The 23,139-nt window shown below is 39.9% G+C and overlaps 2 long non-coding RNA genes across 3 annotated transcripts; both read left to right on the plus strand.

The window, feature by feature from the left end:
• The first annotated feature begins 4,489 nt into the window (after positions 1-4,489).
• On the plus strand, positions 4,490-6,555 carry LOC122072748. Its single transcript, XR_006138578.1, has 3 exons — positions 4,490-4,624; positions 5,022-5,058; positions 5,178-6,555. It is a non-coding gene; the product is annotated as an uncharacterized LOC122072748 (long non-coding RNA).
• Positions 6,556-13,096: 6,541 nt separating this feature from the next.
• Positions 13,097-14,914, plus strand: LOC122072641. 2 transcript variants are annotated; one of them, XR_006138558.1, is made up of 4 exons: positions 13,097-13,902; positions 13,988-14,046; positions 14,163-14,263; positions 14,345-14,914. It is a non-coding gene; the product is annotated as an uncharacterized LOC122072641 (long non-coding RNA). The 2 variants fall into 2 exon arrangements; XR_006138557.1 differs by having other exon boundaries at positions 13,097-14,263.
• The last annotated feature ends 8,225 nt before the right edge of the window (positions 14,915-23,139 follow it).

A 23,139-nucleotide genomic window follows, 5' to 3' on the forward strand; every position in this document is an offset into this window, starting at 1 on the left:
GAACATGGTCTTATTCATTCAAGACTCATGAACCCCATCTGTGATCTGTTGCTGCTAAAATTTGGTTGAACATAAATGCTGGTAATGTGTCATGACTCAGTTGTAATATTGCTTTCCTTCTGTGAAAGAGAACCACTAGATACTTGATTGGACTTCTATTTAAGAAGGAAAGGGTGGTAGTAATTACCTGGGAAGTTTTATATTTTTTTTACAATATAAACCATGACGTCTAGATTTGGTATAGGATCGCTAAAAATGTTTTCCATACAGTTGGTAGTAACTTGGAAGTAATGGTCATATTGAATTATTCATTGATTATACTATTAATATGTTGGGGGCATTTAGGTCATTTCAAGGATGGTGCATTTGAAGGATTTGTCTGGTACATTTAACAACACCTTCCTATTTCAACCCCATAGTGATCATGTCACTCCTTGTTGACCTTCATTGCACAGCCAATATATCATGGCAAATTTGTTCATTCTGTAGTGTTGGAACTTGGAAACTGATTCAATGCAACACACAAGGTATGATAAATTGATGCTTTAGAAAATATGGAAATTCATATCGATGGAACTATTCATTTTATTGTCCATTCCTTACAGTCCTTATTGAGAGCCAGGTTTGAGTGGAAAAGTGGTACTCATTTTTTATTATCAATTTCTAATGATGCTTTTTGGAACAATCACTTTTACTATACTAATGGGTTCTGGCAAAGTAATTAGTAAGGGATTTGAATTTTTATGCTTCCCAACTCTAGAAGAAGCGGACAAGGCTATGATTACTATTCATGGATTATTGTTTAAACTTGGCTTCATCTTTTTTTTTATCATGAATTTTGTAATTTAAACATGGGTCTTTAATTCAATTGGCAGAGTACTTGTAGTGTGGGAAATGATTCCATACCTTAAGAGGATGGCGGTTCAAATCCACCAAGTTCCTTGTCTATATTTTCATTTTAACCTCAATGGTAGTGTCATGGGAATATCTTGGTTTCTTAAACAGAAAAACCTAATAATTTTTTGAATGAATTATGTAGGAGTGAAAGTGGTTATTTTTTGCAAAATTTTCATAATATTAACGGATGAGTTAGGCCAAGTCAAGTCAACAATTACAACAATTGAATAAGTTAGAAACTTGATTAAAGTGGCAAGGTTTAGTCGAAATAATAGAGTTTAAGTCGAGTCTCCCATGTTACTAAATCACTTAGAGAGAAGAAAAAGAGAGATATTTTTCCAAGATCTCTCTCCCCTATCCTAGAATAGAATTAACTATTGCTTGTCTAAAAAAAAATGTCGTAATTGTCTATCGTTATTTAAAATTTTAAAATTAATATTTAACAATCATTTTAAATAGAAAAAACCATTGCAGTTTTTTGAATGAATTTTGTAGGAGGGGAAGTCTCTCTCTCTCTCTCCCTAGAATAACATTTAACCATTAATTATCTAAAAAAGAGGCTTTATTTGAAATTTAAATTGCTAATTCCTTCAATGGATATCATAGATGATTGAAATTCATTTAGTTTGATGTGGACATTTTGTTCTCTCTCCCTCTAACACTCACACACATGCACACACACAGAGCCACACGTGCACTTTTACTAGTGTATATATATATATACACATATATTAAAGGAGAGGGTTCGGTAAAAGGAAGCGTGACCCCTACACCAAGAGAGCACTAGTAGAACCACCAATATGGAAGGACTTTCCACCTTTAATGAGGGGTAGCACGGTCATATTTCCCCTCACTTTGTCGGTTCTAAAAAACATAACAAAATGGTCAATATCAATTGAATCGGAATGGTGTCGGCCTTGACCGATCCCCAATCTTGACCTTTCCGAACCCATTCCACATGTATGGTTCAAAGGTAAAAAAGTAATAAAAACTTATTTTCTTGTTGAAAAAGTAGGGGTAAATCTGTCCAACATGGTTTGATCCAGTCTGTTCCAAAATGATATCAGTACAACCTTATGAGCAAACCAATGATGATGAGAGTGACATTCTAAACACTATGGAAGTTTTCATGGGCCACAAAAGCGAAAGCTTCATGGTCGTTTTTGGGCTGAGTTTTGACAAATTGATGTGGCCCATTTGTAAATTGATGGAAGGGCTTGCCTTGTGATTTTTTTTTTTTGCTAAGGTGGATTGGGATTCTACCACAAGTCAGAAACTCTCTCCGAGCTTATTAGGGTATGTGCTAGCACCGTGGCTTTAAGCCCTATTCAGCTTGTTAGCTTTGTTTGGTTGCAAGAGAAATGTAAATATTTTCTTAAAAAGTTAAATAAAGTTTAGACAACCAAGAGCAATCTAGAGTTGAGAGTGATAAATTTGCATAAATAGATGCAAGTGTTATTAGCATTCGGTAATGATTCCTTTTGCCATATAAGACATAATTTGGGGGAATACTAACAAATCGTTAAAAGGTGGATATATGACTATGGCATACATGCCCATCACTGGCTCTCTCTCCTCATTTATTTATATAGACCATTTATATACAAATCAGACACCCACTAAAACTTTTTTCTATTTTTAGGATGTTAATTTAAAGAGGCAGCATGTTGATCCCTCTCTCATAGAAAGTTCTCTCAAACAATTGCCAATAATCACATGTGCTCCCAATGTATATGGGCGGCGTATGAAATCAATGAAAGAATGAGATTTATTGATGCCAATTCTACGGATAGGATTACTCCCGACCACCAATACGGCTAACTAAGGTGTCGATCAGAAAAACTTTTGCATATATATATATATATATATTGAGGTTTTCTGGTCTGTCAACCCATTTAGGAATCTTGTGAGGGTAGTTTTTAAGTCGTTGATTAGAAGTACAAAATTTTAGTACGTTGATGTGGAATATTATCGATAATAGAAATATAGATGGTGTATACGTATGAACAACGATCATGAATACTCTTTTCTTCTTGGGATGTTTCATTGATTGATGCCCCTTTCCCTTTTTCATCTTCTTTCCTCTCGCCTCCTCCCCAACCTGCCCACCGTCATTTCTGTCAATGAAGGAAGTGGGAGTGGAGACTCTGTCAGAAGGGTTTGCCCTCTTAATGCGAATGGAGCAAATGGAGTCTACAAAGAATAAGAAGAAAAAAGAAGAGGACGACCTTCTCCTATTATGAGCAGAGGATGAAAATGTAGAAGAGCAACACCTGATGACCACATGGGTGATATGGTTCTTCTGGTTGTTGTAGAAGTAAAGTTGATGGAGTGGGAAGATAAAGTCCAAAACTTCAGCGACTCCATCGTGTAAATCTCTGTCTACCCCCTGTGGACTTGTCTGACATTTAGTTGACAAATTCAGTATTAGGAATTGTTCGGAAGGCGTAAAATTCAGAATAATTGGGATTGACGAATGGGTGAGGTGCTCTCTGTTCCGGTTTCGATGACAATTATTTGAAATTCGAAGCACCAGCATTGTTAGTCACATGACCAAAACTGTTAAAAGAATTTAATTGTCCTCCGAAACAACCTTCAATCTATCCCTTCGGTTTTTACTGGGAAAAAAAAAATTCTATCCCTTTGGTCAAAAAACTTGAAGGTTTGATATGATTTGATCAGAGACGCGTGGGCAAACTATCACAGGAAAAAGAAAAAAGTCAAAAATGAGGAGAAGAACCTAAGCTCTGATAGTCTAGATTAAGTATGTGAACGAGTGGGTTCCAAGGGAAAAGGAAAATCTATCTTTTGTATCTGTTTGAGAATTAGAAAGGATGGACAAAGAGAGAAGGAACAGGTACATGCCGATAGAGAGAGAACAGGGGTGATAATCGAGATACTAGAGAGCGAGACCAAGGGATCGTTTGATAACGTTTCTGCTGTTTCTATTTCAAGAAATGGCGGAAACATAAATTTCTATTTCTAGAAACAGAAACGGAATTGAAGGTGTTTGATAGGTCATGTTTCTAGAATTCGATAGTAACCAACGAAAGAATAGCCACAATTCATTTCCATAAATGGTGAAACAAGTAGAACAAGTTTCACCTGGGTCGTTTCTTGAGCCATAAATAGTTAGAAATTTCTATTTCTATTTCTGAAAACAAGTCAAACAAAACAGTTTTATTAAAAGCTTTTTGTTCCGTTTCTACCGTTTCTGGACACAGAAACTGCAGAAACGTGTTTCTTGAAACGTTATCAAACGGACCCCAAAAGTACCATGCGAGAAGGAGAGAGATAATGCAGGGCCTTACTAGAGCTGTCTAACAGCCGGAGTTGGTCTTCGCTCGACGACTAAGATGATGGGAAGCCGGGAGATGATATGCTTGACCTGGGGCTGGGTGCATTGAGTCTTGAAGATGCTGCTAACAGTGTCCTGAGTCTTGGGTAAGTATTGTAACGGACGGTTGAAATATTTGGATTCTATTTAAAAGGATGAGATTAGTCCCGATCAACTATATTATTAGCTGTAGTGCCGACCATATATATACATATACTACAATGCATCTTATTTTTTTATTTTTTTATTTTTATCAGATAATGCATCTTATGTGGAGCGCTTTAATTTTATTCTTTTCTTGGAGGAAGGATTGCTTATTCAAGACAATGGAGTGAAGAATTTTTATTCTTTTCTTGATGCAATTAAGGGGTGATTGATTTACTTCATCAGGTATCCATATCTTTAATGAGATACTCTTATATCTTTATTTTTGAGTATCAGTCGAGGTGCGAAAGAAGAAGAAGAAGAAGAAGTAGTTAGCAACACAACATCTATCTAGTCTTTCCATATTTTGTTCTTTAACCACATTGTACAAGTAATATGGGCAAGCCATCTCTTGTGAGGTGCTTTAATTTTTATTCTTTCCTTAGATGCAAGATAGCTTCAAGGAATGTTGCTTTACTTTCTTTTCTTGGTGTATAGAGTTGCAAGAAGTGGTTGCTTGATTCGTTACTATACTCACCCATCCAGTTCTTCCTTTACTCTTATTAGTTCTTTGTGTGTGCAGTTTATGGTTTCTTCTGGCTTTCTACTGAATTGATCGATATATTGCTTCTTGTTTATGCAGGAAATTAAAATGGCTAAGAGAGATTACGCAGCTGCTGGTAAAGAGTTGATGATTTCTACCACTTTCGATTGTTTGCAGTTCATGCATAATTTCTTCTTCTTCTTCTTTTTCTTTCTACGGAATTGATCGATTGCTGCTTCTTATTTACACGCACAGGAAAAATGAGTATGAGAGATTATGCAGCTACTGGTAAAGAGTTGATGATCTCTTCTACCACTCTCGGACAACGACGACGACGAGGTGTTGAGGAGGAGGAAGAGTATGAAAAGCTTCAGGGTATTGTAAGAGAGACCAACGAGGTACTTACGGATTTAGAATGGCGAAATTTGCGAGGTGAAAGAGTGTGGAGGGAGTTTACCCTGATTAAAGAATTATATTACAAAGCAGATGACGTGTTGGATGAGTTGTCATATGAGGAATAGTGGGGACAATTCCTCCGTATAAATTAAGTGGACCATCAATGGAAGAGAGTTGGGCATTGGTCAGGAGAAATGTATTTGGGAGAGGAAGTGCAGTATTGGGGACTCCAAATCTAGTCAGAATAGGATTGAAACTTGTTGAAGAATGCCAAGGTTTTCCGTTAGCTTTAACAATTCTAGGTGCCATGATGCACTTCAAGACAAATATGCAAGAGTGGACAACTGTCCTAAATACTATGAAAGCACTACATAGAAATGGAAATCCACCTATTGATTCCACGCGGATTATTTGTTACAATTACTTGCCGTCACCATTGAAACAATGCTTTTCATACTACTCGGTATTTCCTAAGAATTTTATAATTGAGAAGAAGAAATTGATTCAACTATGGATGGCTCAAGGTTTCCTAGAACAAGAAGCATCATCATCGTCGTCCGTTAATAATAATGGAGATGGAGATCATGATGAAGTAATATTAATAGGGGAGGAGGAGGATATAGGGAATGCATATTTTAAATCATTGGTGCTCAGGTCCTTCCTTCGAGTTGTCAAATTCGATGATAATGGTGAACCATTAGAGTGCAAACTTTAGAATAAGAGATCTTCTGGAGTTTGCTCTATTGATTGACACAACAGGCAGCTTGTTAATGTTATTTTAATCCATTCCTACCCAAACTCAGATAGAATCAGCCAAACGTGGCCAACTCAACTCAAGGATCCAATCATGATCCTGGATCTGAGTTTTTAATCCTTGGCAAGCCCCACCTTCCTTTATCCATATGTAAAATTTGAACAACCAAAAGGAGCTTTCCATGTGTCAGAACAGAGCCTTCAAACCCAATTGAAATGTCAAAAAAGGGGCAGGGTAGTTTAATTGCTGAAAAGGGGAAAGCCAAATACAAAGTGGACATATGGTTGAGTTGAACCACTGAGTTGGGCTTGTGCACAATCTAGGTTGCACTTCTCTATCCAATGGTTCAGGTTGGTTACATCATCCTCTATTTTTCTATCTTTTTGTTTATCTACTTATCCTTCCTTTGTTCTTCTAAACTCCTTAATTTTTCCCCTTTCTAGTTTTTCTTTTAGAGGGTGTTTTGTTGATCTGATGTCATTTTTTTTTCTTTCACCATGATTTTATTTTGTTGATCTTATGATAGTATGTGTTTTAGGCTATGTTTGGTAACCAAGAAAAGAAAAGAATTCAAAATTTTGAATTTGATGAGAGAGAGAGACACATAAAAAAGTCATTGTGTAATCGTATCTTTTGTCTTATTATGTCTTTTGTATGTAACATAGTCTAAATGGAAAATTTAGTCTCTATTAATACTTGTGACCCACTTTTGTTGGTTTATTGGGGCTTATTTATTCTATGTATGACAATAAAATGTCATTGTGATGGTCATGAATGTAGAAGTGGATGATGAAATTCTTGTATGGTTCAATGCTTTTTGTAGCAAAGAATCCAGAAATTTGGCTTTGTAACTAAAGGATTTGTTGGTACTTGAATTGATGTTAAATATGAGTAGTAGTTTGAAAGGGAAAGGATTCAGTAGATGTCATTGTGTTGAGGTGTTTTTTGAGAAAGACATTTGGAGCTTCTTGTTTTGGGTCTGTTGTTCAAAAGATGAAATTGTAACATTTTTGAGAAAGGCATTTGGAGCTTCTGAATAATTTCATTGCTGAACTCAGGCACTAGAAAACACAATACTCGAAAGCCATGTTTATATCTTGGTCTTTAAACATCAATAGAACTAAGAGCCTCTAGCTGTTAGGCATATTAGTAAACCGGTGAAATCTTAATTATGAAGCCTGGAACGTAAAGATATTTATGATGAACATGATCAAGTCAATTCTAATGCAAGGATTTTACTGGAGTTTATATTTTCTGATTGTTAGGCATTTCTTCTAGTTTAGGTGGATAATTGGATGTAAAATTTATTGATTCTTTTTTCTTTGGAAACTTAAGAAGTATGTCCTGCAACTATAGATCATAGAATTGTGTACAATCAGACAACTGAGTTTTATTTGTCGAGTCCCTTGGCTGGTGAGTTCTGTTGAATTTCTGGTTTTGTGTCGCCCTTGTACTGAAAAAGTTGCAAATTTATTGCTATATTTTTTCTCAGCTCCTGTTGGTAAATGGAATCTACTTGATTATATAGTTGTTAATCAATAATTTAAGTCTTAGACAAATTATTTATCTTTTTGATACCATTGTGATATGAAGGGAACAACTTGAATGATGGAAAAGAAGAATCAGTGCTTACATTTGTTCTGAGTGCGAAGTGTGTTCTTGTTGACTATCGTTGGGAAAAATTATTGGTAAGACTAAACCAATTGGCCATCTTAGCCACATGGATATCCGGTGAGTTTAATCAAAACTGTTATAAGTTGAGAATCAAATATTTAGAGAATTATTTGACTTGTCTGTAATGACAGTCTTTCTTATTTATAAGAAGATTATAATAAATCAAATAAGGGAAGTAGGATAATGTTGACTAAGGGTCCCTATCTACAAGATACGCTGACTAAGCGTCCCTATCTACAAGATTTACTACAGTAAATAGTAAATAATAAAACTTAACCAAGGTAAGAATAAAACTAACTACGGTCATCTCAACACTCCCCCTCAAGTTGGTGCAAATATATCATACATGCACAACTTGGAGACGAAATGATGAATTGCCTTACAATGAACAGCCTTGGTAAACACATCAGCTAACTGATTTACAGTACTAACAAAGGGAATGCAAACAGTCCCTTGGTCAAGCTTCTCTTTGATGAAGTGTCTATCAATCTCAATATGTTTGGTCCTATCATACTGAACAGGGTTGTGGGCGATGTTGATGGCTGCCTTGTTATCACAATATAGACACATAAGACCTTTAACATTAACTTGGAGATCACTCAGTAGGCTCTTAAGCCATACCAGCTCACAAATCCCTTGGGCTATTGCGCGATATTCGGCTTCAGCACTAGACCGAGATACCACAGATTGTTTCTTACTACACCAAGTAACAAGGTTCCCTCTAAGGAAAGTACAATACCTAGAGGTAGATCATCGATCATTAATAGATCCAGCCTAGTCAGCATTAGTAAAGGCCTCAATCTTTAAGTGCCTCTGATTAGAATACAAAATACCCTTTCCAGGAGCGGATTTCAAATATCATAGGATCCAGTACACATCATTAAGGTGAGGTATCCTGGGATCATGAAGGAATGACTAACAATACCCACAGCATAATCGGGCCTGGTGTGGGACAAATAGATCAGACGGCTAACAAGTCTCTGGTACTGCTCTTTATCAACAGTCACCCATTGCACTGCTCAGCTGATGACTGACCTCTATAGGGGCATCTGTAGGCTTGCACCCAAGCATACCTATCTCACTAAGGAGATCTAAAACTTCCTTTGGGAAATGAAGATACCTCTGTTAGATCTAGCCACTTCAATCCCAAGGAAATACCGAAGGGTTCCTATGTCCTTAGTCTCAAACTCTACTGCTAGTAAGGCCTTAAGATTGGAGATCTCCTCATCATTGTTCCCAGTAATCACAATATCGTCAACATAGACAATCAGAGCAGTGACCTGGTTACCTTTCGCCTTTGTGAATAAAGCGTGATCAGCTTGACTTTGTCTATATCCAAAGCTTATCATAGCTTTCATAAACCGACCAAACCATGCCCTAGGAGACTGCTTGAGGCCGTACAACGACTTCTTCAACTTGCAGACACGTCCGACACTGGAAGGAGTGACAAAGCCAGGAAGAACATCCATATAAACTACCTCTTCAAGATCTCCATTAAAAATGCATTCTTGACATCCAGTTGTTGAAGATTCCATCCCAGATTTGCAGCAATAGATAGCAATGCCCTGATAGAGTTCATCTTTGCAATTGGGGTAAAGGTTTCTCAGTAATCAATCTCATAGGTTTGGGTAAAGCCCTTAGCCACCAAGCGTGCCTTGTACCTCTTAACTGTTCCATCAACCTTCTGCTTGACTGTAAACACCCACTTGCTCCCAACTAATTTCTTTCCCTGAGGGGAAAGAACAAGTTCCCAGGTACCATTTTTGTCTAATGCTAGCATTTCCTCAACCATTGTAGCTTTCAACTTCGGATCATTTATAGCTTCCTTTGAACCCTGTGGAATAGACACAGAAGACAACGAAGAAACAAATGCCCTATAGGAGGGAGATAAAGATGTATAGGAAACAAAATTAGAGATGGGATGCTTGGTACAGGAACAAACTCTTTTTCTAACAGCGATAGGAAGATCATCCACTGTAGGAGCAGAAGGTATAATATCAAGTATGGGAGGCTCTAAAGAAGTAACAGGTACAATATCAAGTATAGGAGAAATATTACCTGATACCGATGGATCCGATAGAGATGCTTCAGAAGGGTATGGCTGGTTACTAGTGGTGTCTTGCTCCTTGGTGTCTTGTTCCTTGGACCTCCGAGTGTAAGTGATCACATCTCTTACAGGTTGATCTGGCTCCCCCTGAATGGGAAGCATACCCTGAATAGGAGATGCATCAATAATAAAAGGAGGCTCTTCCTTAAGACTCTCCCTTTGAAGAGGTGACGTGAAATACACCTTAGACTCATAAAAAGTGGCATCCATAGTGATATTAGGAGGGTGATAACACTTATACCCCTTTTGAGAAGCCGAATAACCAAGGAAAACACATTTTAGAGCCCGAGGATCAAGCTTGGACCTTGAAGGAGAGGAATTATGGGCAAAACAGACACACCCAAATACCCGAGGAGGAAGACTAGAAACAATTGTAGGATCAGGGAGAAAATAAATTGGGGGCTTAAAGTTAAGTACACTAGAGGGCACTCGGTTAATAAGGTGGGCAACAATAAGAATGGCATTGCCCTAGAGATATTTAGGAACACCAATAGCAAACATTAGAGCCCGGGCAATGCTAAGGAGATGACGATTCTTACTCTCCGGGATCACATTTTGTTTAGGTGTCCTGACACAAGATGGCTGGGAGAGAATGCCCTGAGAATCAAGGTATTTCTGAAACTCCCCATCTATATACTCATTGCCATTGTCACTACGAAGGACTTGTACAGTGGCATCAAATTGGGTATGAAGCATGGCATGGAAAGATTTAAAACAAGAGAAGGCATCAAACTTATTATGCAATAGGTATACCCATGTCAAGCGAGTACAATTATTAATAAAAGTAATAAACCAAAGAAAGCCATTCCTATCAATTGTCCAAGAAGAACCCCACAAATCTGACTAATAATAGAAAAATGAATGTCACTTTTATTTTCAGTAGGAAAGTAAGAAGTGCGTGTATGTTTAGCAAACTCACATACATCACATTTAAGTTGTTCCAAACCAAAATTTTTTACTAAAGTAGGAAATATGCGACGTAAAATATGAAAAGAAGGATGTCCCAGACGATGGTGCCACTGGTGGAGTTGAGAGAGAGAGCTGTCAGAACGGAGAGTATACGCTGCCACAAGAGGAGGCATAGCCAGTGGAGAATCTAAGTAATAGAGCCCATCACGGACCTGACCATACTCAATTGTTGCACCCGTTACTAGATCCTAGAAAAGGCAATGGGTAGAAAAAAAGTGAATAGAATAATTTAACTCCTTAGTTAAACGATAGATGGAAAGAAGATTGGCACATAATTTTGGGACATGTAACACAGATGGAAGAGAAATTGTAGAGGTACAGGAAACGGAACCTTTACCAGAAATGGGGGACAAAGAATCGTCAGCCACGCGTTCCTTATCCCGATCGGAACAAGGAATATAAGTATGGAAGACCTGAGAGCTATTTGTCATGTGATCAGTAGCACCCGAATCAAGTAACCATAAGGGAGAATGAGAGAAAGAAACAAGGAAACTACTGGTTTGAGCAAGGTTGGACACAGGAGAAGGAGCAGGAGAAGTGCCTAACTGTGTTATTATTTGCTTGAGGGCAGCCATTTGATCTGGAGAGAACAGTGCAATAGTGGAGGCACTGTCAACAGACTCAGACAGATGGGCCTGGGGGCCTTGTTTTCCAGTTTTGCTGTTATGCCCACCCTTGGGACGACCATAGAGCTTCCAGCATGTTACCTTAGTATGGCGAGGGCAACCACAATAATCACGCTGAACAGTTTCCTAAGGGGTAGAAACCTTAGACAGGATTTCAGCAGTCGGAGTAGCTAGTAATGTAGACCGAATAGGAACTGTAGAGGGTAGCATAACAAAGCAACGATGATCCTTAGATATAATCAAGTTATATGATTGGGGAAGGTTGGAAAAGTTTTGTGACCCAAAACCTATACCCTTATCTGATCATATTCAGGATTAATACCTGTTAAAAAGTCATACAACTGTTCCATGTCATGCTCCTTCTGAAGTGTACCAGCATCAGTAGGACAGGCCATAGGGATTGGGTGATAGAAATCCAGTTGTTGCCATAGGCTGTATAAGGTAGAATAATAAGTTGAAAGAGAACCCTTTTTGAGTGATGAACGAACGGTTCTACGAATCTCATAGACTTGAGCATAGTTCCTCCCTGAGAATAGGTTTGCCTTACTGCATCTCAGAGATCCTTAGCAGAGTTAAATAGGATAAAGCTTGGGCTGATAGTAGGCTCCATAAAGTTGATCAAAAAGGGCATAACAATAGCATCATTGGCTAACCAGGTGTTAGTTGCGACTGGATCAGTCAGTTGAGGAGTGTCTCCAGTGAGAAAACCAGAGAAGTTATTCCCACGGATAGTAAGGAGGCAGGCACGAGACCACGTGAGGTAGTTCTGACCATTAAGTTTGATGGGTTCAGGATGAAGAGTGGACTGATTGCTTGAACGGTAGAGGCCTCAGAGGAGACAATAACAACCTTATCATCATCATTTAGTGCAGTCATAGCCCAGAGAGAAGAACACGTGGACTACGCAAGTAGGTGCAAAGGGGCGCTGACAAAAAGTGTTGATGGCAATGACAGAAGCAGGTGTAGGCAGCAACAGGCGCAGATGTAGGCACAGGTGCAAGTAGGGGTAGGCAATAGAAAGAGCAGGGTCGCGGCAATAAGAGAGATGACGACGGCAAGGCACAAGCAGGCGCAGGCAGTGATGTCGCGACGGAGGCAGAAGCATGGGTGGTGAGAAGGTGCAATGGGTTAGGGGTTAGGTTTGCATGGAACGAGGTTTAGTCTACCATGCTAGACTAGGAGGCGAGCCCCCAAGGGCTAAGAAGAAAACCAAAAAAGGAAGAAGAAATTTTTTTTAGGGTTTTTGGCTCTGATACCAAGTTGAGAATCAAAGATTTAGAGAATGATTTGACTTGTTTGTAATGACAGAGTCTTTCTTATTTATAAGAAGATTACAATAAATCAAATAAGGGAAGTAGGATAATGCTGACTAAGCATCCCTATCTATAAGATACGCTGACTAAGCGTCCCTATCTAAAAGATTTACTATAGTAAATAGTAAATAATTAAACTTAACCAAGGTAAGAATAAAACTAACAACGGTCATCTAAACATTATATAATCCATAACTATCATGTATTTGTTTTTTGGTTTATACTTGCCTTATAGGGTAAGCAGTTTATTGCACAAAAACTTTATTCATTTGGTATTTAACACTTATCAAATTGTAACACTTACAATTCTTGTGATATTATATCCTTACAGGTTTTGAAAATGGCTAGCATTCCTTCAGATGGCACTAGTACGAGTGGGGCAGATTCCGGTATGATCAATAAACCTACTTTGGAATTTGTTTTGAGATACATTACTTAAGTTAATCTTTTTGCATGGATCCTTGCACTCGTCCTTGCTAGGAATCTCCATGTAACCGACCCCATTAAGTTGGGATAAGGTTTTGAATGTTGTTGTTGTAATACATTCCTTATGTCATTGATCACTAAAATTTTATTTATTTGTTCTTGTAAATTGGAATTCACTTGTAGCATGTTGTCCCAAGTACGAAACGAGGTCATAAATTCATAATAGGGCCATTGAAACAATGTCAATGCAGTGCAGACAGAAGAAGAGAGTAGACCTCAATGAGCACCATCAGAGCATTCATCATATCACATCCTAATTCGTTACTTGAATGGGAACCACCGTAAGGAACAATTTGTGCTGCCTTGTAATTATCCCGACTAGTGGAAAGTGTCAGAGCACTTTGGAAGAAAATTCAGGTTAGGTGACAACCCATATGTCCATTCAAGATCTATGGTACTTAAACTCTTTGTGTTTTCATTTGAGGATTTTAATTTTCTATAGTACATTGTCTTATAGGATAAAATTGATGCGGTTGGTAAGAAATGGGTCTTCCAAAAATTGGGTCTACAGCGGAAAGCCTTTAAGCTCGATTGAAATACGGAAATATTTGATAGATGTGATAGTCATAATGAGTTAAATGAGAAATGTCATACTTGTGTTCCACTAGATCAATGGAAAGACCTCATAACCAAGTGGCAGAATGAGAAAAATGAGGTAGGATTTATTTATTTGCCTAGATGCATTGCTAATTGTTAACTGTGGCTGACACATAGGTAATTTATGTTTTTCAATATGGTAGGATGTTTGTATGTGAAATAAAGAGAGCAGATCAAAACAAAAAATGAGTCCTACTGCTGGGTAAAGAAGTTTTGCCGAACTTTATTATATTTTGATACATTTCTTACACACTTATACATATAATTGATAATTCTGAAGAACGTGTAAAATGTTATAATTAACTGTTTGTTCGATAGAGGGCCCTAAGGGTGAGGAGCCTTCAAGGTTCGAGATGTTTATGATTATACATAAGAAGAAGAATTGACAGCCAGTAGATGTGGCTTCACAAGAAACAATGGTATGTATTTCTATGTTATGTATTTGTTGATGTAACATTTCATTTTTTTTTTTTGCTAACTTGGTTTACAATTATTTGTAGACAAAGCTCAATGATAAGTTGAGTCAGTTGCCCAAAGAAATAAGAAATTACAGAGCACTAAAAGAAGGCATCTTCACCAAGGTAATAGAAAAAGACACTCACATTCGAGTGCGCCTACTTGGAGTTGAGTAAGCCCAAAGGACCTTGGGCTAACAAAAATGTGTCAGAACACAGAGTTGCAATGTCAAATGGCAGAGTTGAAGCAAGAAATGGCAGAAGACAGAAAGAAGTTGATGGAAGCAGGAAGAAAGAAAAAATATGCAAGAGCTGGAAGAAGAAAAGTAGAAGAATGCATAGGCTCTTTCCAGTATGCAATCACAACTAGAAAAACTTACACAAGTCATGATTAATAGGACCTCACGGGATTCAATTAATTTTGGTAATTAAGAATTGTAATGATTTCTCTATCTCTATGACTATTTAATTACAATTTTATATGCAACTAATTTTGATTGATGATTCATTTGACCAATAGGTCAATGATGAGATTGCACAAGCAATTGTAAGAGGGTGAGAGAGGTAACTATTCTCATAGGAGTTTTTATATATATGACCCTTATTCTTCTCTAATTGTTTGTTTACTTTTCTTCTTTCTTCATTTTTTCCTAATTTGTTCTCTATTAGCAGATTTTATTTGTGTTTAACTTCTTTTCGGCGGCTTCAGCACTAGATATACAGAGCAACGTTGCTTCTCTTCTGGGATAATGGGTATATTATTAAGTTTGAAAACTCCAATTTTGTCCATGTTAATTTCTCGATTGGAATGTTCATTTGTCCATTTTTTACCATTATCAGATATTTACTGGTTATGTCTGCAACAGCTAATTACATGTACAATGCTCCTTTTCTTGTAATATTATTACCCTAATTCATCAGCAGAAAAATCAGGGACCAAGGGAGTTTATGATACACCTAGTAGCAGATTGCGGAGATATAAGCGTGCTACCTCACTATATTCAAGAAAAGTTGTTAAATATTTTTGGGAAAAAGAAACTAAAAGGCAGGTAGCCCATGCACCCAGACATAGAGTGATGTAGGGGATTCCTAGGTGACTAGGTCTCCTACAAGATTAACTAACTAGGTAGGGTTAACTCAAGGGACTTAGGTAGATAGGACAAAAAAAAAAAACTCAGCAAACAAGATTAAGCATGCAAAATAAAATGAGACTAATAAACAAAGTAGCAAAAAACAATAATAATCTAGATGGAAAAACACATAAATTCTTACTTAAGCTTCAAGTGGGGACAAGGGGAAGGAAACAAACGTCATACGAATGTTAGGTTCAGCACAAATCAATCTAGATACCCAAATTAGATATGCAAACAATCAATGTCCTCTAGCAACCAACTAAAATAGAAAATCAGCAGGGTTTTGGAGATATAACAGTGACGAAACGTCTTAAAACAATGGGTAAAAATATAGGCATAAACGAAGGGCTAAGGCTGGTTTCAATGTTAATGGGTTGCAGCATATAATAGGGATTAATGGAGGTGGAGAGGGCTTAGTTTAATGATTTACCTTGCCGCTGTCCAGGTCTGAGGAGAAAAGAAGAGACCAAGGTACTCCAAAATAAAGAGATGCAGTCCACTTTTGGTTGATGAAGACAAGTCCAGCCGGTTATATAGAGATCCTCAATATTGCCGATGTAGCTTGGTGAATGATGTTGGGGCTCTCAGCAACTCACGGACAGCAGGTACAGCCAGCAGTAATCAGTTCATTGAAAGGAGATCAGCAGCAGCAGAGAGTAAACAGCAATCGAGAGTAAACAACAGCAGAGAGTAGCAGCAGCAGTGAGTAACAGCAGCAGTGTGTACAGCAGCAGCATGTATAGCAGCAGTGAGTAATAGCAGCAGTGTGTACAGTAGCAGTGAGTAACAACAGCGGTGACAGAGAACAAAAAGAATGAAAGAAAAAAGAAAGGGAGGCGAGACAAGAGAGAAGAGAGAAGAGAGAGAGCTGAGAGAATAAAGAGAGGAAAAATGCGAGAAAGAAAGTGAGAAAGACGAGATTGAAAGAGAGAGAATCGTGAGAGGGGTGGGGGCTTTGCTCCTTGGCTGTTTTTCAATTCACATTCATTGAATTAAACAATGGCCAATGGCCTTACATTTAAATAGAATAAACTTTCAAAAATAAAAAAAGATATTTAGAAACTCAATTGCTTGGAATAAAAAACTACCTAATAGACCAATATGAAGAAGTCCTAGTTTCCTAATTATGTAAGACAATCAAATATCACTAGATTTAAAGCAAAGTACTATAATCAAATAAGATTTGGTGGGATCCACAAGATCTGCTGACTGGGAGGACAAAGGGGGGTCGAACCCAGCGCTGGAAGGCTGGTTAGACTCCTCTCTTTCCTTCTTCTTTCTTGTTTAATCCTCCAACCACAAAGATGGATCTGGTTGATTCTTCTTCTTCTTTCGACTGTACACCTTGATGTCCCCATCAACTCTCCCCGGCTTGGAAGAATTCACCTTTGGTGAATTAAAGCTCATATAATACTCAAGTAGGTCTGGGTTGAGTTGTTGGACTTCTTGCATTGTGATCCAGGTGTTGTCAAATTTCGGAAGTCCATGCCACTTGACCAAGAACTCTCTAGAACCTCCAGTGTGTGTGGACACAATCTTCTCATCAAGGATTTCCTCAACTTCTTCAGTTCTTCTTGTGACCTTAGGCACAGGAGGTAATGAGGTGGGGGGAAGTGGTTGGCTTGGCTCAGAAGTCTCATCAATGTTGAAAGGGAACTCTCTAGAACCTTCGATTTGTATTGCTCATTGCTCAGTGCTATCTATCTCCTTATACCTGCATGCAAATCATGTATATGTTGAGCAAAAGATTCGGCTGACTGGGAAGTCCTAAAACTAGACACGACTATTATAAGGTCTATGGGTGCCCGAGGCTAGTATCCTGAACAGATCTCAAAGGGGGACAGACCAGTGGTACGGTTCTTAGAACTATTATATGCAAACTCGGCCTGGCTAAAGACTCGATCCCAACTAGCAAGGTGTTCTCCTATGAGGCAACGCAATAAATTCCCTAAGCTCCTATTGACAACCTCAGTTTAGCCATCGGTCTGAGGGTGAAAAGCTAAGGAGAAACGGAGTTTCGTGCCCATCATCCGCCACAGGGTCCTCCAAAAGTGACTAGTGAACTTAACATCCCTATCGGACACTATGGTGAGGGGTAACCCATGGTACTTGACAACCTCATTAAAGAAAAGTTTGGCTACTATGGATGCATCGGAGGTCTTAGAGCATGGGATGAAATGGGCCATCTTCGAGAAGCGGTCAACAACCACATAAACAGAATCATGGCATCTCGAAGTTCTTGGTAGACCAAGCACGAAGTCCATGCTAAGGTCTTGCTATGGGGAATGGGGAACGGGTAGGGGAGTGTACAATCCCATGTTTTGTTTTTGTCGTTTGGCGGTCTGGCACGTCCTACATTGACTCATAACTCTAACAACATCCCTCTTCAGTCCTGGCCAAAAGAATCGGTCCTCAACGAGAGTGATGGTCTTATCTCGACCGAAATGGCCAGCGACTCCCCCAGCATGCAATTCCCAGATCAGGAAATCTCGGAGTGAAGTCCTGGGAATGCACAACTTGCTTCCTTTAAAAAGAAAGCCCTCCCTAAGTAGGTAGTCCGAGCGGTTGACTGGTTTGCCTTCACTCAAGGAAGTGAACGACTCATTAAAATCAGGACAGGTGGGGTATTGGTCCTTGACTCGCTCGAACCCTATAACCTCTACACTCATTGCTTGGAGTAGCACACTAGCCCGACTCCTAGCATTGGTGCGACTGAGGAACATGTTCACCCAGCTCAGTGCATCTGCAGCAGTATTCTCGACACCAGGCCTGTGCTTGAGTACAAAAGTGTACTCTTGGAGGAACTCAACCCACTTGGCATGTATCTGATTGAGTTTCTTTTGGGCACTAAGGTACCTCAGAGCTTGGTGGTCAGAGAATAGTACGAATTCTTGCGGTAAAAGGTAATGTCGCCAATAGTGCAATGATTGGACAACCGTATAGAATTCCTTGTCGTATGTAGAATATCGTTGCTTAGCTTCATTAAGCTTCTCACTAAAATAGGCAACAGGGTGGCCCTCTTGTCCTAGGACACCACCTGTCCCAATACCAGATGCATCACAGTTAACTTCAAAGACCTTAGAGAAATATGGGAGGCGCAGGACTGGAGCTTCAGTCATAAGCTTTTTAATCTCATTAAAGGCCTTCGTAGCACTCTTAGTCCATTGAAACTCCTTTTTCATGCAATCGGTGATAGGAGACATAATGGAACTAAACCGGTAGATGAACCTTCTGTAGAAAGTGGCTAAACCATGAAAGCTTCGTACCTCATGAATGTTAGTTGGCTCAGGCCACTCTACAATCGTTCTCACCTTCTCAGGGTCAACAGATACTCCCTGAGCTGACATAACAAATCCCAGGAAGATGGCTTGATCACTCATGAAGGTGCACTTCTTGAGGTTGACAAAGAGTTTCTCTTGTAAGAGCACATGAAAAACCTTCTGTAAGTGATCCAAGTGGGAAGACGGGGTCTTACTATAGATGAGGATGTCATCAAAGTAAACCACAAGGAACTTGCCAATGAATGGTTGAAGCACTTGATTCATTACCCTCATGAAAGTGCTAGGTGCATTTGACAAGCCAAAAGGCATGACTAACCACTCAAAGAGGCCATCCTTCGTCTTGAAGGCTGTCTTCCACTCATCTCCCAGCCTGACCCTAATCTGGTGGTACCCGCTCTTGAGATCAATCTTCGAAAAGATCGAAGAGTTGGCCATCATATCCAACATGTCATCAAGCCTAGGGATAGGGAACCTATACTTGATGGTGATCTTATTGATGGCCCTACTATCAACACACATACGCCAGGTGCCATCTTTCTTTGGCGTGAGCAAGGCAGGTACAGCACACGGGCTAAGGCTTTCCTTAATGAATCCCTTTTGCAACAGTTCATCCACTTGCCGTTTGAGTTCGGCGTGTTCTTTGGGATTCATTCGGTAATGGGGTAGGTTCGGGAGAGAGGATCCTGGAACTAAGTCAATAGCGTGCTGGATGTCACGCATAGGCGGTAACTCATCAGGTAGTTCCTCAAGGAATAGCCTCTCTAATTTCCTCAACAAGGGTTGCACTTCTCTAGGAGCCTCAGTGAATAAGCGTGACCTATCGGTATTACTCTGTATGGTAACTAGAGCATAAATCACCCCTGACTCGTGACTCTCCTTCAAATTGTTGTTGATTTAAAATGTTGAGCGTTTTGGTGGGGGCGTGTTTGGATGTACTTCCCTTGTGTTCTGGAACCCTAACTTCCCTAGGGGGACTGGGTGTCAGTCTGATCTTCTTCCCTTTGAACTCAAAGACATAGGTGTTAGACTTCCCATAATTGGTGACATCCCGGTCATATAACCAGGGCCTACCTAGAAGGATGTGGGAAACATCCATCTCTAGGACATCACACCACACTCGATCCTCATATCCTGCAAAGTGTAGGGGGACTAGACACCTCAGATTTACGGGAATGGTGGACTGATCAACCCAGGCAACCTTGTAAGGTTTGGGGTGGGGTTCAGGTTTGAGGCCCATTCGAGCAACAGCGCTCTTGGCGACCACATTCATGCAACTCCCGCTGTCTATGGCGACGCGGCAGTTCTTGCCCTGATGACATGTGTAGGTGATGAAAATATTAGTTCGTCGCCAATCGTCGCTATTCTTAGGTTGTGAGACCATGCAACGCACAATGCTAAGCTTGAGGTCACCGGCCTCCTCGGTGTCCTCATCAGATATGGTCTCATCTGGCCTATGGTCCTCATACTCATGGTCCTGAAAACCCTCTTGGTTACTTTCCTCAGGGGTCTGCTCTCCTACATAAAGATTCCTATTGGGACACTCTCTGGAGAAGTGACCAAACCCACGACACTTGAAGCACTGTTGTTGCCCGCTACTCTTGGGTGCTTCTCCCAAAATTCCTTTACCCTTGTCAAATTGACGCTGTGGTGCAGCAGGGGGTTTTGGGAATCCAGTTGAGCCTTGGGGTGATTTTCTAAATTGGGACTCCCCAGCTTGGAAGCTCTTCCTCTGAGAATAAGTTCCCATGGAGGATTCCACCTCAAGGGCTATCCTGAAGGCCTGTGGAACGTCTCGCACCAGGTGGGGTGCCATACGAGACTGAATTTCGGAGTTGAGCCCGGTAAGGAATCTGGATAGTGTCTGCTCAACATCCTCCCGAATACGGCTTCTAATTTTCAATTCATTGAACTTGCTCATGTATTCGGTCACAGTCAACTTCCTTTGTTTCAAGGTATTCATCTCATTCAACAACTGGAGCCTATAAGTGATAGGCAAAAATTCCCTCTTGAGCCGCTCTTGCATCTCTACCCAGGTGGTGATTGGCTCAAGTTCTAGGTGGTCCTCCTGGTACTCTAGGTCTGTCCAGAAGTCCTAGGCAGCTCCAATAAGCTTGAACTTAGAAAATCGGTAGCGGACTTCCTCTGGCATATCATAGAAATCGAAGTACCTATCCATCTGCTTGATCCAATCCAGAAGGATCCTAGCATCAATCTGACCATCGTAGGTAGGGGCATCTACCTTAATCATCCGTCTGACATCAAAGCCCTTATCATGGTGCTCATAGTCCTCATCATCTCCATATTGGGTTTGGCGTCTTGGCGGTGGGCCTCGACCCCTACCCTGATCCCTACCACGCCTTAGGCCTTGGAAGTTATCCCCTATCTGGTCATAACCATCAGTCTGGTTATTTTCGTTTACTTCCTCAGGGTTAGGGCCTCTGCCCCTAGGTTCAGTGCCAGTTGTGTTACGGCCTTGCCGTCCATCAGGATTTTGGGCATTTGTCTCGAGGGAAGCCAACTTATCGGTAAGGGCTTGGAGATGGACAGCTTGTGTCTCTTGTATGGCTTGAACGGCTTTCATGAATTCAGCCAATTGCTCAGACTGGGTGGAGGTGCTAAGGGGGTCAGACATATCCTGGTATGCTTTACCACTACGAGTGGACATAAAGAGATGGGCAGCCAAAGGTACGGTTGCCACCAAAGACTCAAGGTCTATTCAGAGTCTCCAATTGAGATAGGTAGTTAGCCCTCTCAATCTTGAGGTCAGAAATCTCCCTCTCAAGTGTATGCTTTTGGAGTGAATAACGTCCAATGCTATTTGGTCCCGCTAACTTAAGAAAGAAAAGGGTGTCCTCTAATCTATGGTATCGCTCTATTAGCTCAGACTCGACCACGGACAGATGGTGATGGAGACTAGACCTCAAAAGGTAAGACATGTAAACAAGGGACAACAGTACCTAATTACCCTAAACCTAGACAAAACCATGCTCTGATACCAAGATGATGTAGGGAGTTCCTAGGTGACTAGGTTTCCTACAAGATTAACTAACTAGGTAGGGTTAACTCAAGGGACTTGGGTAGATAGGACAAAAGAAACTCAGCAAACAAGATTAAGCATGCAAAATATAATGAGACTAATAAACAAAGTAGCAAAAAACAATAATAATCTAGGCGGAAAAACACATAAACTCTTACTTAAGCTTCAAGTGGGGATATGGGGAAGGGAACAAACGTCATACGAATGTTAGGTTCAGCACAAATCAATCCAAACACCAAATAAGATATGCAAACAATCAATGTCCTCTAGCAGCCAACTAAAATAGAAAAATCAGCAAAGGTTTTGGAAACATAACAGTGACGAAACGTCTTAAAACAATGGGTAAAAATAGACATAAGCAGAAGGGCATAGGCTGGTTCCAATGTTAATGGGCTGCAACATGTAACAGGGTTATATGGAGGTGGGAGGGGTTTAGTTTAAGTAGTTACCTTGTTGCTGTCCTGGTTTGAGGAGTAAAGAAGAAGCCGAAGTCCTCCAAAATAAAGAGTTTCAGTCCAACCTACTTGATGAAGAACAGCAATTCCGATTGTTGGGGAAGTTCCAGCAGCAACCCAGTTGGGGTTTTCTCGATGGAGATAATCTCTAATGATGGTGAACAATTTCTACAATAGGGCAGCAGCAACAGGAAAGGCAGAAAACAGAAAAGAGAAGGATGAAGGGTGAGAAAGGGAGAAAGGAGAATGAGAGAGAGAGCCGTGAGAGAGAGAGGAGGCGTGAAACAGAGGGAGACCGAGAGTGAGAGATGAGAAAAGGGAGAGGGGAGAGAAAGAGAAATCGTGGGGGGGGGGTTTGGGGGCTGTTTTGCCTTCAATATTCTTCATTCATTAATTTTCATTGTGGCCAATGGCCTTACATAAATAATAGGATAATTACTAAAAAGAAAAGGCTAATCTAGGAACGTAATCCCAGAAATAAAGAAGTTTCCTAAAAAAAACAAATAGGAATGTTATTTAGTTTCCTACTTAACTCAATGACCTAAATAAACAAAATCCTAGGAAATAAAACTACTAACATATCAGATTTGGTGGGGGCCACACAATCTTGGCAAAATCCTAGGAATTAAAATTACATATCAGATTTGGTGGGGAGCCACACAATCTTGGCAAAGAAAGGAAAGAGAGGACTCGATCCAGCGCTGGGAAGGTTGGACCGAGCCTTCATTTTCTTTCTTTTTTTCTTCCTCCTAATCCTCCAACCACAAAGAAGGTTGGGTTTTCTTCTTCCTTTGGCTGTACGTCTTGATGTCCCCATCAACATTGCTGTTGAAATTTTCTCTTTCTGGGAAAATGATCTACCTGCTAAATGTCTCATCAGGAAAGCAATATCCAAAAGGAAAAATTTAGTCTAGATTAAACAGCATGGGGAAAT

Source organism: Macadamia integrifolia, chromosome 3, assembly GCF_013358625.1.
Source record: "Macadamia integrifolia cultivar HAES 741 chromosome 3, SCU_Mint_v3, whole genome shotgun sequence".
Lineage (NCBI taxonomy): Eukaryota > Viridiplantae > Streptophyta > Magnoliopsida > Proteales > Proteaceae > Macadamia > Macadamia integrifolia.